Source organism: Malaclemys terrapin, chromosome 4, assembly GCF_027887155.1.
Source record: "Malaclemys terrapin pileata isolate rMalTer1 chromosome 4, rMalTer1.hap1, whole genome shotgun sequence".
NCBI classification, from domain to species: Eukaryota; Metazoa; Chordata; order Testudines; family Emydidae; genus Malaclemys; species Malaclemys terrapin.
Window position 1 is genome coordinate 41,225,033 of NC_071508.1, and position 12,375 is coordinate 41,237,407.

The 12,375-nt window shown below is 42.2% G+C and overlaps 1 protein-coding gene and 1 non-coding gene across 10 annotated transcripts in view; one reads left to right on the forward strand and one right to left on the reverse strand.

The window, feature by feature from the left end:
* Window positions 1-583: 583 nt before the first annotated feature.
* Window positions 584-656, reverse strand: TRNAA-AGC (transfer RNA alanine (anticodon AGC)). The gene has a single exon. It is a non-coding gene; the product is annotated as a tRNA-Ala (tRNA).
* Window positions 657-1,260: 604 nt separating this feature from the next.
* The window catches only part of PPP6R3 (protein phosphatase 6 regulatory subunit 3), a 132,426-nt gene continuing 121,311 nt past the window's right edge, over window positions 1,261-12,375 (forward strand). For 7 of the 9 annotated variants that reach the window (XM_054025364.1, XM_054025366.1, XM_054025367.1 and 4 more), the window contains exon 1: window positions 1,261-1,369. The gene's annotated coding sequence lies outside the window, so the exon portion shown is untranslated. The other 2 variants (XM_054025370.1, XM_054025365.1) reach the window with 2 other exon arrangements.

Genomic DNA, 12,375 nt, shown 5'->3' on the forward strand with positions numbered 1-12,375 from the left:
GGAGTTGGGGCTTTAAGAAAAACACCAAATACTGTTAAACTTGTGATAAAAATTGTGAGAGCTGGCAACAATGTGCTGCTTATGCCTGCAATTACCTGATTTAGGTATGGAAATCTGGAATCTGCAAGTGCAATTGGTGTGTGTGTATTAGAGAGATCCATTTATTTTAACAGGAGTGCACAGTGCTGTTAAAAAATGCAACTAGCCCATGCCCATTTTTGCAGAACCCATTGAACACACGGGCTATTTTTTCAATATGATGCAACGGAAATGGGAAAATTATTTTCAGTAGCCACTTGAGAGTTTTTCCTTAGGGCAAAATGTGCATGTGCAAATTGTTGTTATTGTTATTTTGTAGGACTCAATGGGGCACATGTGTATTTGTAGAGTTTCAGCTACTTTAGCTGTGGTTTGTCAAGGCATAGTCAGTTTAACAATCTATATGGGGAAATAATTAAATTAAACATCTGCAATACATGGCTCATGGACTTTTAAACAACTAATTGAAGTCACGTTTTTTAGTGTATTCATAAGCAGGAAAGGAATTTCTTGAAAACCCGATTGTGAAAAACATACCACCTTCTGGAGAATGCGGGCATCGATCCCGCTACCTCTCGCATGCTAAGCGAGCGCTCTACCATTTGAGCTAATTCCCCAGGCCACTAATCTCTGTCTCAGTCACTCACACATAACCAACCCCCTCATCGCGTGATCTACCCCTTTCTCCCTGATTCCCTGAGCAGCAAGTTGTTGTCAGGCAGTTTCGCTACCTCCCTTCTCTGCTGAGGGCGTGGTTTCTTCCGTTGGCCAATGGGAAAGGGCGATGGGCGAGGCTAGTTTTGTGTTTGCGGCCCTCGGCTTCCATCCCGCCCTCTGTGTACCCCCATTGGTCGCACATCGGTCTGAGTCTTTTACCAGCTGATTGGTCTAACCCGGTTTATTTTTAAACTGTACTCGCGGCTCTGATTGGGTAAAAAACACGCCTGTCACCGTGACGTTAAGCTGTTGCTAAGGCGTGAAGGTGGGCACCAGAGGGGCCCACCCGGATGCCCTGATTGGCCTTCAGGATCCCGTTCAGCCCGCCCTCAATCCCCATGTAGTCCACTGGTGCTGTCGTTCATATGTTATTGGCGGCCAAAGGAAAGCCAATGGGAGACGGAATTTATGCTATTGTCCAATGGAAGTGTGATCGGTGGGGACCTGGGCGTGTCAGGGAAGTGTGATTGGCAGGCGAGAGGGGGAGCGAAGGAGAGCTCATAGGGTCTGATATGTCTGCCATCTTGAAGTGTCGGTGATGGTGGCGAGCGCTCGCTTTCCCGTCTGAGCCGAGGCAGACCGGGACCCGTGACGGGGAGACGCGCTCGCCGAGGTAGGGAGATCCGGGGGCCCCCGGCCTGAGTCAACTACCGCCGGGGGTTATTCCCCCTCCCTGACGCTCTGCTCCAATGCACGGGCCCGGTGAGCGCTCTCCTCCCCCCGCCCTGCGCAGGGGCTGGGGGGGGGGGGCGTCTTCCTGTTCCCCGGAGTCTGCGGGCTGGTCTCTGAGGCCTCCTCCCGCGATTGGGGGCCGTTTCCCGCCGCTCTCCCCGGTTTGCGCCTGGGAGGGGGGGCGGCCTTGTTTGCTCGCTTCCCGCCCCTAACAGCGGCCTGGCTGAGTTGTTTTGCTTCCTGTGGAATAGGACTGTGTCGACCCCTTCTCCCCCCAAGTTCCAGGTCATGCCTTGGGCGTCACTGAGCGTGGGGTGGGGGCTTCCTAGGGTACCTTTTCCTCTGGGTCCCTCATATGCCCCGTTGGCGGGGCACTGACTTTACCCCCATATGGCTGCATGTGCGACCCCCCCGCCCCCACTTGCTTTCCAGCGATACTCAGCGGGAGGTACCGAATCACTAGAGACCCGGTGTTACTTTTACCGCCTGTTGCCTCAGTTAAAGGGATCCAGCTGTGTTCTCTCTGCTTGTCGTCTTACTACAGCTCTTCTCTCAAATTACTAGTTAGAACTGGGCGTGTTAGTTTGAATTGCGGTCCTTCTGCGAACACCTGAACAACCTTTGAGCTTTGTCTCGAGGAAGGTGCGTAAAGGCCTGTCTCCACAGCGTAGCCAGCTCCCTGAGTCAGTCTGTGTGTCCCAAGCCTGCAGACGCATGTGTTTCCTCGCTGAGTTGCACAGGTCAGGTGTGGATTTCATCTCTGGGTCAGGGATAGCTGCACAAGATAGATGTTGAAGTTGGGTAGTTGGAGGTGTGTTATTATAACTGTCTTATGTCTTTTGGGGTGTCATAGGATTTTAACATCTATTTTCTTTAGTACAAAATGTCTTTAATATTCAACTAGCAGAATTCCTGAGTAATGCTGTTTTTTAATGGGCCCATAAACATTATTTTAAACCCCTCAAAATAAGAAACTTTACTTTCTTATTGTTTTGGTTCTTAGTAATTGTTGGGAAACTAGATGAATTATCAGAGGGACACTGTCAGGTTAAAAGAACAGGAGTACTTGTGGTACCTTAGAGACTAACAAATTTATTAGAGCATAAGCTTTCGTGGGCTACAGCCCACTTCTTCGGATGCATTATGCTCTAATAAATTTGTTAGTCTCTAAGGTGCCACAAGTACTCCTGTTCTTTTTACGGATACAGACTAACAGGGCTGCTACTCTGAAACCTGTCAGGTTAAAGTGTTCTTTCTAAAAGCATTCAGAATGTTACTTAATTTGAAACTTGGTTTCCTCTTTGCTGTTGTGCTCCTCAGTTTGGACAGTGAAAACAGACTAGTTATTGCTCTTATTCACACTTAATTTTGCTCTTTGTGTTTTAAATTAGTGCCTCAGTGGTTCATGTGCTCATTCTTAAAATCATGGCAACATTTTGGCTAGTTCTAACTTTAAAAAAAAAAAAAAAAAAACCCTTGGGTTTTTAGTTCTTACAAAAAGTGAATTTTAGGCTGTACTGAACTTGACAGTGTTTCCCTTTTCATTCTGACCTTTTCTTTAGTGCCTCAGAGTGCTTTCTGAGTAGAAAAGTGAATTGGAGCTCCAAGACTGTCCCATGATGTGCCTGGAGATTAGTATAGATGGGTATAAAATGTAAGAAATAAACCTTTTCAAAATACCTGATTCTTTGGTATTATGTTGGAACTGTTTGGGATGTGTAACCAGTGAAAGCTGTTGTAGAAGGCTTGGCTCTCTTCTGAGTAGATGTTAACTGGGTAAAGGAAACATGCCTCTACTCCTGGAACTTACTAGTTACAGAAAAGTTTCTGGATGCTGTTAGCTTAAAAATCAGAGGTTAAAACCTTTAACAGTATTACTCTTGTTGAATCTTGAATGGAAGGAATTCTGATTATTCTTTACTATTTATGCTCTTTATTTACTTGTATTTTTTATCAATGAAAAATTAGTTTTACTTTCAAGTTCACTGTTGTGTTTGAATTGCAAACACTGCATGAGCGCTTGTTTCTACTGGAATGTTAAAGCTAGGGAAAGGTCTCTAGCATTCTTTCTTAAAGGTATCAATTGATATTTTTTTCATAAAACATACTTTATAATGTATGTGTATGCATGATCATTTGGCTGTACATAATTTATTTGCCACCTAATAAGATTTGGATTGGAGTTGCAGTTTTAAAACTGAAGGGAATCTTAAAATTGTTCATTGGTGTCTAATTCTTTACTTGTAACTACCAGATCCTTCAATACATAGTGTCTTTTTTGAGGGGGGGGGGGGGGAGGGGAGAGCTCTGCTCAGGCACAGTAGGCCACCTGCATGTTACGCATTGTACGATTGGGGTGTAAATCACAAACATGTCTTTAGAAATTCAAGGAAAAAATAAGGAATCTCTTTATACGAGTGATTTCTTTCCTGTATCTGTAAGGCTCCTTGAACTTGTATGTTCATTTTGCAAAAAACTATAATTTGTGTATGAAATAACAGGGTGGATTAGTGATTTAAATCAAATTGATTTAAATCACTAGTCAGGAAGACTCAATTTAATCATGGATTTCTACATAAAAGTGCATTCTTGTTGGTTGTTATAACCTTAATATATATTCTTCACAATTCAGAGATAGATGTAGGTTTTATTTTTAGAAGGTACACACTATACATTTTTAAAGTGATTTATTTTGAAAACTTTTCAGATTAGTTTTACAGCTATATCAGAAAATGAATGATTGGTTATTTCATTTACCAAAGGTAATTGAAGCAGATAAGTTTCAGAGTAACAGCCGTGTTAGTCTGTATCCGCAAAAAGAAGAACAGGAGTACTTGTGGCACCTTAGAGACTAACAAATTTATTAGAGCATAAGCTTTCGTGGACTACAGCCCACTTCTTCGGATGCATATAGAATGGAACATATAATGAGGAGATATATATACACACATACAGAGAGCATAAACAGGTGGGAGTTGTCTTACCAACTCTGAGAGGCCAATTAATTAAGAGAAAAAAAAAAAAAACTTTTGAAGTGATAATCAAGCTAGCTGAGTACAGACAGTGTGATAAGAAGTGTGAGAGTACTTACAAGGGGAGATAGAGTCAACGTTTGTAATGGCTCAGCCATTCCCAGTCCTTATTCAAACCGGAGTTGATTGTGTCTAGTTTGCATATCAATTCTAGCTCTGCAGTCTCTCTTTGGAGTCTGTTTTTGAAGTTTTTCTGTTGTAATATAGCCACCCGCAGGTCTGTCACTGAATGACCAGACAGGTTAAAGTGTTCTCCCACTGGTTTTTGAGTATTTTGATTCCTGATGTCAGATTTGTGTCCATTAATTCTTTTGCGTAGAGACTGTCCGGTTTGGCCAATGTACATGGCAGAGGGGCATTGCTGGCACATATCACATTGGTAGATGTGCAGGTGAACGAGCCCCTGATGGTATGGCTGATGTGATTAGGTCCTATGATGATGTCACTTGAATAGATATGTGGACAGAGTTGGCATCGGGGTTTGTTACAAGGATAGGTTCCTGGGTTAGTGGTTTTGTTCAGTGATGTGTGGTTGCTGGTGAGTATTTGCTTTAGGTTGGGGGGTTGTCTGTAAGAGAGGACAGGTCTGTCTCCCAAGATCTGTGAGAGTAAAGGATCATCTTTCAGGATAGGTTGTAGATCTCTGATGATGCGCTGGAGAGGTTTTAGTTGGGGGCTGAAGGTGACAGCTAGTGGTGTTCTGTTATTTTCTTTGTTGGGCCTGTCTTGTAGGAGGTGACTTCTGGGTACTCGTCTGGCTCTGTCGATCTGTTTTTTCACTTCAGCAGGTGGGTATTGTAGTTTTAAGAATGCTTGATAGAGATCTTGTAGGTGCTTGTCTCTATCCGAGGGATTGGAGCAAATGCGGTTATATCTTAGAGCTTGGCAGTAGACAATGGATCGTGTGGTGTGTCCTGGATGGAAGCTGGACGCATGTAGGTAAGTGTGTCCTGGATGGAAGCTGGAGGCATGTAGGTTCTAAGTCAGCCATAAAAATGTTGGCATATTGTGGGGCCATGCGGGTACCCATAGCAGTGCCGCTGACTTGAAGGTATCATGTGATTTTGTCCTCACCCACAACTATTTCACATTTGGGGACAATATATACCTTCAAGTCAGCGGCACTGCTATGGGTACCCGCATGGCCCCACAATATGCCAACATTTTTATGGCTGACTTAGAACAACGCTTCCTTAGCTCTCGTCCCCTAACGCCCCTACTCTACTTGCGCTACATTGATGACATCTTCATCATCTGGACCCATGGAAAAGAAGCCCTTGAGGAATTTCACCTTGATTTCAATAATTTCCATCCCACCATCAACCTCAGCCTAGATCAATCCACACAAGCGGTCCATTTCCTGGACACTACTGTGCTAATAAGCGATGGTCACATCAATACCACCCTATACCGGAAACCTACTGACCACTACACTTACCTACATGCCTCCAGCTTCCATCCAGGACACACCACACGATCCATTGTCTACAGCCAAGCTCTAAGATATAACCGCATTTGCTCCAATCCCTCGGATAGAGACAAGCACCTACAAGATCTCTATCAAGCATTCTTAAAACTACAATACCCACCTGCTGAAGTGAAAAAACAGATTGACAGAGCCAGACGAGTACCCAGAAGTCACCTCCTACAAGACAGGCCCAACAAAGAAAATAACAGAACACCACTAGCTGTCACCTTCAGCCCCCAACTAAAACCTCTCCAGCGCATCATCAGAGATCTACAACCTATCCTGAAAGATGATCCTTTACTCTCACAGATCTTGGGAGACAGACCTGTCCTCTCTTACAGACAACCCCCCAACCTAAAGCAAATACTCACCAGCAACCACACATCACTGAACAAAACCACTAACCCAGGAACCTATCCTTGTAACAAACCCCGATGCCAACTCTGTCCACATATCTATTCAAGTGACATCATCATAGGACCTAATCACATCAGCCATACCATCAGGGGCTCGTTCACCTGCACATCTACCAATGTGATATGTGCCAGCAATGCCCCTCTGCCATGTACATTGGCCAAACCGGACAGTCTCTACGCAAAAGAATTAATGGACACAAATCTGACATCAGGAATCAAAATACTCAAAAACCAGTGGGAGAACACTTTAACCTGTCTGGTCATTCAGTGACAGACCTGCGGGTGGCCATATTACAACAGAAAAACTTCAAAAACAGACTCCAAAGAGAGACTGCAGAGCTAGAATTGATATGCAAACTAGACACAATCAACTCCGGTTTGAATAAGGACTGGGAATGGCTGAGCCATTACAAACGTTGACTCTATCTCCCCTTGTAAGTACTCTCACACTTCTTATCACACTGTCTGTACTCGGCTAGCTTGATTATCACTTCAAAAGTTTTTTTTTTTTTCTCTTAATTAATTGGCCTCTCAGAGTTGGTAAGACAACTCCCACCTGTTTATGCTCTCTGTATGTGTGTATATATATCTCCTCATTATATGTTCCATTCTATATGCATCCGAAGAAGTGGGCTGTAGTCCACGAAAGCTTATGCTCTAATAAATTTGTTAGTCTCTAAGGTGCCACAAGTACTCCTGTTCTTCTTGAAGCAGATAGTTCACCTCCCAATGACTTCATAAATATCTCCAATTCAACAGGTTAATCATTAATATTTGGAGGATTTTCTTGCCTGCTGTATTAGGAAGAGAACATCACCAGACAGACATTTAAATTGTTTTATTTAACTAAAACAACAATGTTATGTATTCTGGATTTTTTTTCTTCAACAGCAAACATATAATATTATAACAAAACAAGCATATGAATTTTTGAATTTAGTTAAACATTCCAGTTTTTTAAAATGGGGCTTGTTTTTGTTAATATTGTTTTTAACTAAAATAGTTAATTTTTTTTTTAATATTTTATTTAAATCGACTATGTCAGTCAGGTCAATATGAGAAACTTGGCTCCTGCAGCTCACTCAGTCCTCTTACCTTCATTTTCCTGTTTGTTCCTAATCTGGAAAGGAAAAACAAGCTTTCCTGCTTTTTCAGGTCCCAAACGATTTCTCAATTTGGAATGAATTAGTCCAAAGGGAAAAAAATATTCTTCCTACACCGGCAGAAGAAGCGACTGCTGTTTAAAAGTGAAATCATCACTTCAACAGTCTCTGAATCCAAGTGCTTAAGTGACTTCCACCAGTTCACTGGGGTGACTTTCTTTAGAACATCATCAGCAAACATATATTTCTTGAATGGTTCTTATTCCCAAACTGGGTCTCTTTTACAGCCTGCTGCCATTATAGGTTTTCCCTTCTAATGAGAAAATGGCATGGTAGATCTCAAAACAATGAGGTCTACATTCAGAAAGACCTCAAGACTTCTGGAATTTGCCGCTCAAACAGTTTCACTTTTGTTTCTACTGCCTGTCCCTCCCTTCTCACATTTATCTCCAGAGTTGTTCTCCTTGTCCATATCTATTCCGCCCCAACAATCTATTCATTAAACTTTTTGAAACTTTGCACTTTTAGAGAGAGGTAAGGGATTGACTCTGTGTACACAAATTTGCAGAGGGACAATAGGATTTAGGTCTGTTATTTCTCACCTCTCTATTTATTTAAAAACATTTTTGCTGTTAACAAGCATGTTATCTCTGGAGAACAAAACCACAGTTTGAGAACTGCAAAACTAAGCATCTCTGATGGTATCTTCTAGACCAGTTGTAGGCAACCTATGGGCATGCAAGCTGATTTTCAGTGGCACTCACACTGCCTGGGTCCTGGCCACTGGTCTGTGGGGCTCTGCATTTTCATTTAATTTTAAATGAAGCTTCTTAAACATTTGAAAAACTTTATTTGCTTTACATACAACGATAGTTTAGTTATATATTATAGACCAGGAGTCGGCAAACTTTCAGAAGTGGTGTGCCGCGTCTTCATTTAATCACTCTAATTTAAGGTCTCGTGTGCCCGTAATATATTTTAACGTTTTTAGAAGGTCGCTTTCTATAAGTCTATAATATATAACTAAACTGTTGTTGTATGTAAAGTAAATAAGTTTTTTAAAATGTTTAAGAAGCTTCCATTTAAAATTTAATTAAAATGCAGAGCCCCCCAGACTGGTGGCCAGGACCCAGGCAGTGTGAGTGCCACTGAAAATCTTCTTGCGTGCCGCAGATTGCCTACCCCTGTTATAGACTTATAGAAAGAGCTTCTAAAAACATTAAAATGTATTACTGGCAAGCAAAACTTTTAAATTAGAGGTTGCTAACCCCTGTTCTAGACTGAGCACGGAGTCCCATTCGGTAGATAGAAAGATTAACCTAAATAATCTATACGGAAGCCCCTGGAATCCCATAAGATTGGGTCTCTAATCCATGAACTGTTGGAACTCAATTTACAAAACTTTTCTTAAACATTACACGAATATATTATCTCATACTATAGAATTAGAATTTATAATCCCTATTCCATAATGAGACATTATAACTCAGATATATCTTAATTAAAACTATCTTTAGATAGCTTTTTTCCTCAAACATTTTATCAAAAAAAAATCTGATTTAAATAAAAAAATTGGATTTTTTTTTTTTTTTTTTAAAGTCATTGATTTTTATTCACCCTGTGAAATAATGACTTGTGCTACCGGGGTGGTTAAAGTCATTTTTGCCTGTAACACTACAGTAAAATTTTATTTCAGCTGAAAATGACAGTCACTGTAGAGTTTAGGTTAGAGATCCTTAAACTTCAGGAAAACATCCAGTTAAGCTAAAACATGTGAGATCAGGAATTTGGTGAAGAGCTTTTTAGTCTCAAATGCTAATGTATTTAGGAAGACTAGTTAGAACTGAGCATGCATAATGTCTTGTAGTTTGTGCGAACAAGTTAGGTTTATGCATAAATTAAGGCTAGCATATGTTATACTGTAATTTAGGCTATCATTCATAAATTCAGTGCAAGACAAATTGAACACTTGGCAGATTATTTTCTGAAGTGTAACTAGACAGGTTAATTTTTTTTTTTTTTTTTTTGAGAACAGAGAACGTTATCTGAAAAATGTGCCATGCTTAAAATGACCTCCAAAGGGGAGAAACAGCTTGTAGAGACCTGGGCTCATTCAGAACATTTTCTGTTTGTTTTATACTAAAAATGATGCTTTGTTGGAATGTCCTGTGGTGACTAGAGAATGACTCAAATAACATCTCAAAACACGGAAACTTGAGCAACTAAAGGAGAAGGGATTGTCCCTTTAGTCTAACCATTTAAAATGCTTTGGTCATTAAAGTCAGAAGTGTTAAACTAAATGAATGCTTTGGCAAGATGATTTCTTTGTTAAAGGTTCAACATCTTTGCCTCTTCAGTTAAGTTGAGAGCTCACAATATACGAGTAACTGGCTTGAATTCAACCTGTAAAATATTGAAATGTTAATCATAAGTGGGAAATGCTTTGAAGAACTACCTGGGTCACTCTTTCCCTAATTGAATCTGCCCTCTTTCATCAAAGTGGTGAAAAGCACTGGGGCTCTGTTTAACTCAGCAGTTAACCTAGAGTACTGGGTAGCATCAGTTCCGAAAAACGTCATCTTCTAATTCTATCTTTCCAGGAAACTTTACCATTCTTCCTAGATGAGGATTGGGCCATATGCAGATTGAATCCACTCTGTATCTGGAAGGGAAGGTGGAAGCAGCAGTATGCAGGATCCCATCACTTTAATTGGATGGCTTTCCTTAATGCATCCCCTGTGACCTGTTTCCTTCACTTGCTACTAGCCTGCTTCTGATCTTTAAGGCCATCAGTAGGTCAGGGTCCAGGTCCATCAGCAGTTCTACCTTCATCTGCGATTCTCTTCTCTTCTCTTCTCTTCTCTTCTCTCTCTCTCCCCCCCCCCCCCCCGTCCGATTAGTGTGCTCCTCTGGAACAACGTGACTTGCAAAACCTCGGATAAAGTGTATGAAAGCTGGAGATAAATTGTTCTTGAATGTTAGCTGTGGAATGAGCTTTCAGCGGAGGCCAGACTTATCTAGTCAGACCACCGTAAGGACATGATGGAAAGCTTTGTCAGAAGGAATGGTTTTTCCACAATCGCAAGATTGGTAGGGGAAAGGAACAAAGGAAACCCCACTTGTAACCCAAACAGAACCTCCTTTAGCAGGGGATGGAGAAAACTGAAAGCTCTTGAAATCACTCATTAATCTTGCTTGATATTCCTGTTATTTCTCACATGAGAGAACCGTTCAGACCTCTCTACATCAAAAAGAACCTTAAAGTATACAAGCACAATTTTTAAGTGCTCTGCAAATCATATTTAAAATAGAAATTTTTGTTGCAGATATTAATGTTCTCTCTGCCCTGCCAGGAAAGCCATAGGGTACCTAACACTCAAGTAGGTTCAGGCTTTTACTATCATGGTCCAGTACAGACGTCCTGGAGGAATAAAGTTGCAATGGGCTGGGAAGTTTGCTGTCAGAGAGCAGGGCAATCAAGTAGAATGTATTGGTGAGCATGTTGTTCTACTGTCTTATTTGTTGATGCGGGGGGGGGGGGGGGGGGGATGCTGGTATCCCTCCATGACAGTTTGCCTTTTAACTCTGGTGTATTTCATGTTGGATTGAAGAAATTGTTGGCTCTCATAAATTACCAGATCTTGTTGCCTTGCTTTCTTGTATATTTCTGAAAGCACATTCAAAATGGATTGGCTTCTGCGGTGGCTTGAAAGCAGATTTGAAAATATACGTGTTGGCTGGAAAGATGAGTTCCTAACCAATCAGCCTCCCTGTCTCTCTTTAAATTGCCTTCCCATCTGTTCCTCAATTTTCCCCCGTCTCTTCCTTTTGAATGCAAAAACTAATGCTGTGAGTGCTGTCTGAATTGTACTGTTGCACACTAGTGATGGCCGGGAGAGGTTTACTCAATAGAAGGGAGATTCAGTAAAAGCTGTGTTATCTGGCACTTTACCTACCAGAAAGCTCTAAAACCGGCATTTCTGATCTTCAGTAGGGTTGCCAGATGTCCAGTTTTCGCCTGGAACACTTGGTCAAAAAGGGACCCTGGTGGCCATTAAAAGTCCAGTTGGCATGGGACTGGCAGGCTCCGTACCTGGCTTCATGTGGCTCCCTGGAAACGGTGACATGTCCCTGATGCTCCTAGGCAGAGGAACGGCCACAGCGACTCCGTGTGCTGCCACTGCCCCAAGCTCTGGCTCCGCAGCTAACATTGGCCAGAAACCACAGCCAATGGGAGCTGTGCGGGCAGCGCCTGTGGGCGGAGACACCGCACAGAGATGCCTGGCAGCGCTTCCACCTAGGAGCAGAAGGGACATGTTGCCGTTTGTGGGAAGCCGCCCGAGGTGAGCACCCCCTGGATCTAGCACCCTGAAGCCCCTCCCGTGCCCTGAGCCGCCTCCTGCACCACACCCCATCCTGCATCTCAGCCCCAAGCCCCCTCCTGCACCCAAACTACCTCCCTTTAAGTTAAATTTAATTTTTGACTTACTGGCACCCCACATTCCCCCAATATGCCGGATAACAAAGCTTTTACGGTACTTGGGGAATATGAGGCTGAAAAAGACCTAGGGATGAAACTGGACAGAACTAAGGAGTTGCTGTGCAATCTGTTGGCAAAATGGCAGTGCTATTTTGAGTACATTCAGAGATATCAAAATGCAGAACAGTTGGCACCAAGGAGACTGAAATTCTTCATCTGGGGACAGTTCAGTACTAGAAAACTATTGCTAAACAGTTAAGGAGAGATAAACAATCCTCACTGATTTAATTACAATTTCTCTAAACCAGGGACCTCAAACTCAGATCAGCACGAGGGCCACATGAGGACTAGTACATTGGCCCAAAGGCCGCATCACTGAAACCTTTTCATACGATACAAAAGTATAGTCAAAAATGAAAAAAAGAGTATTATAGTATGCTATTTAAAA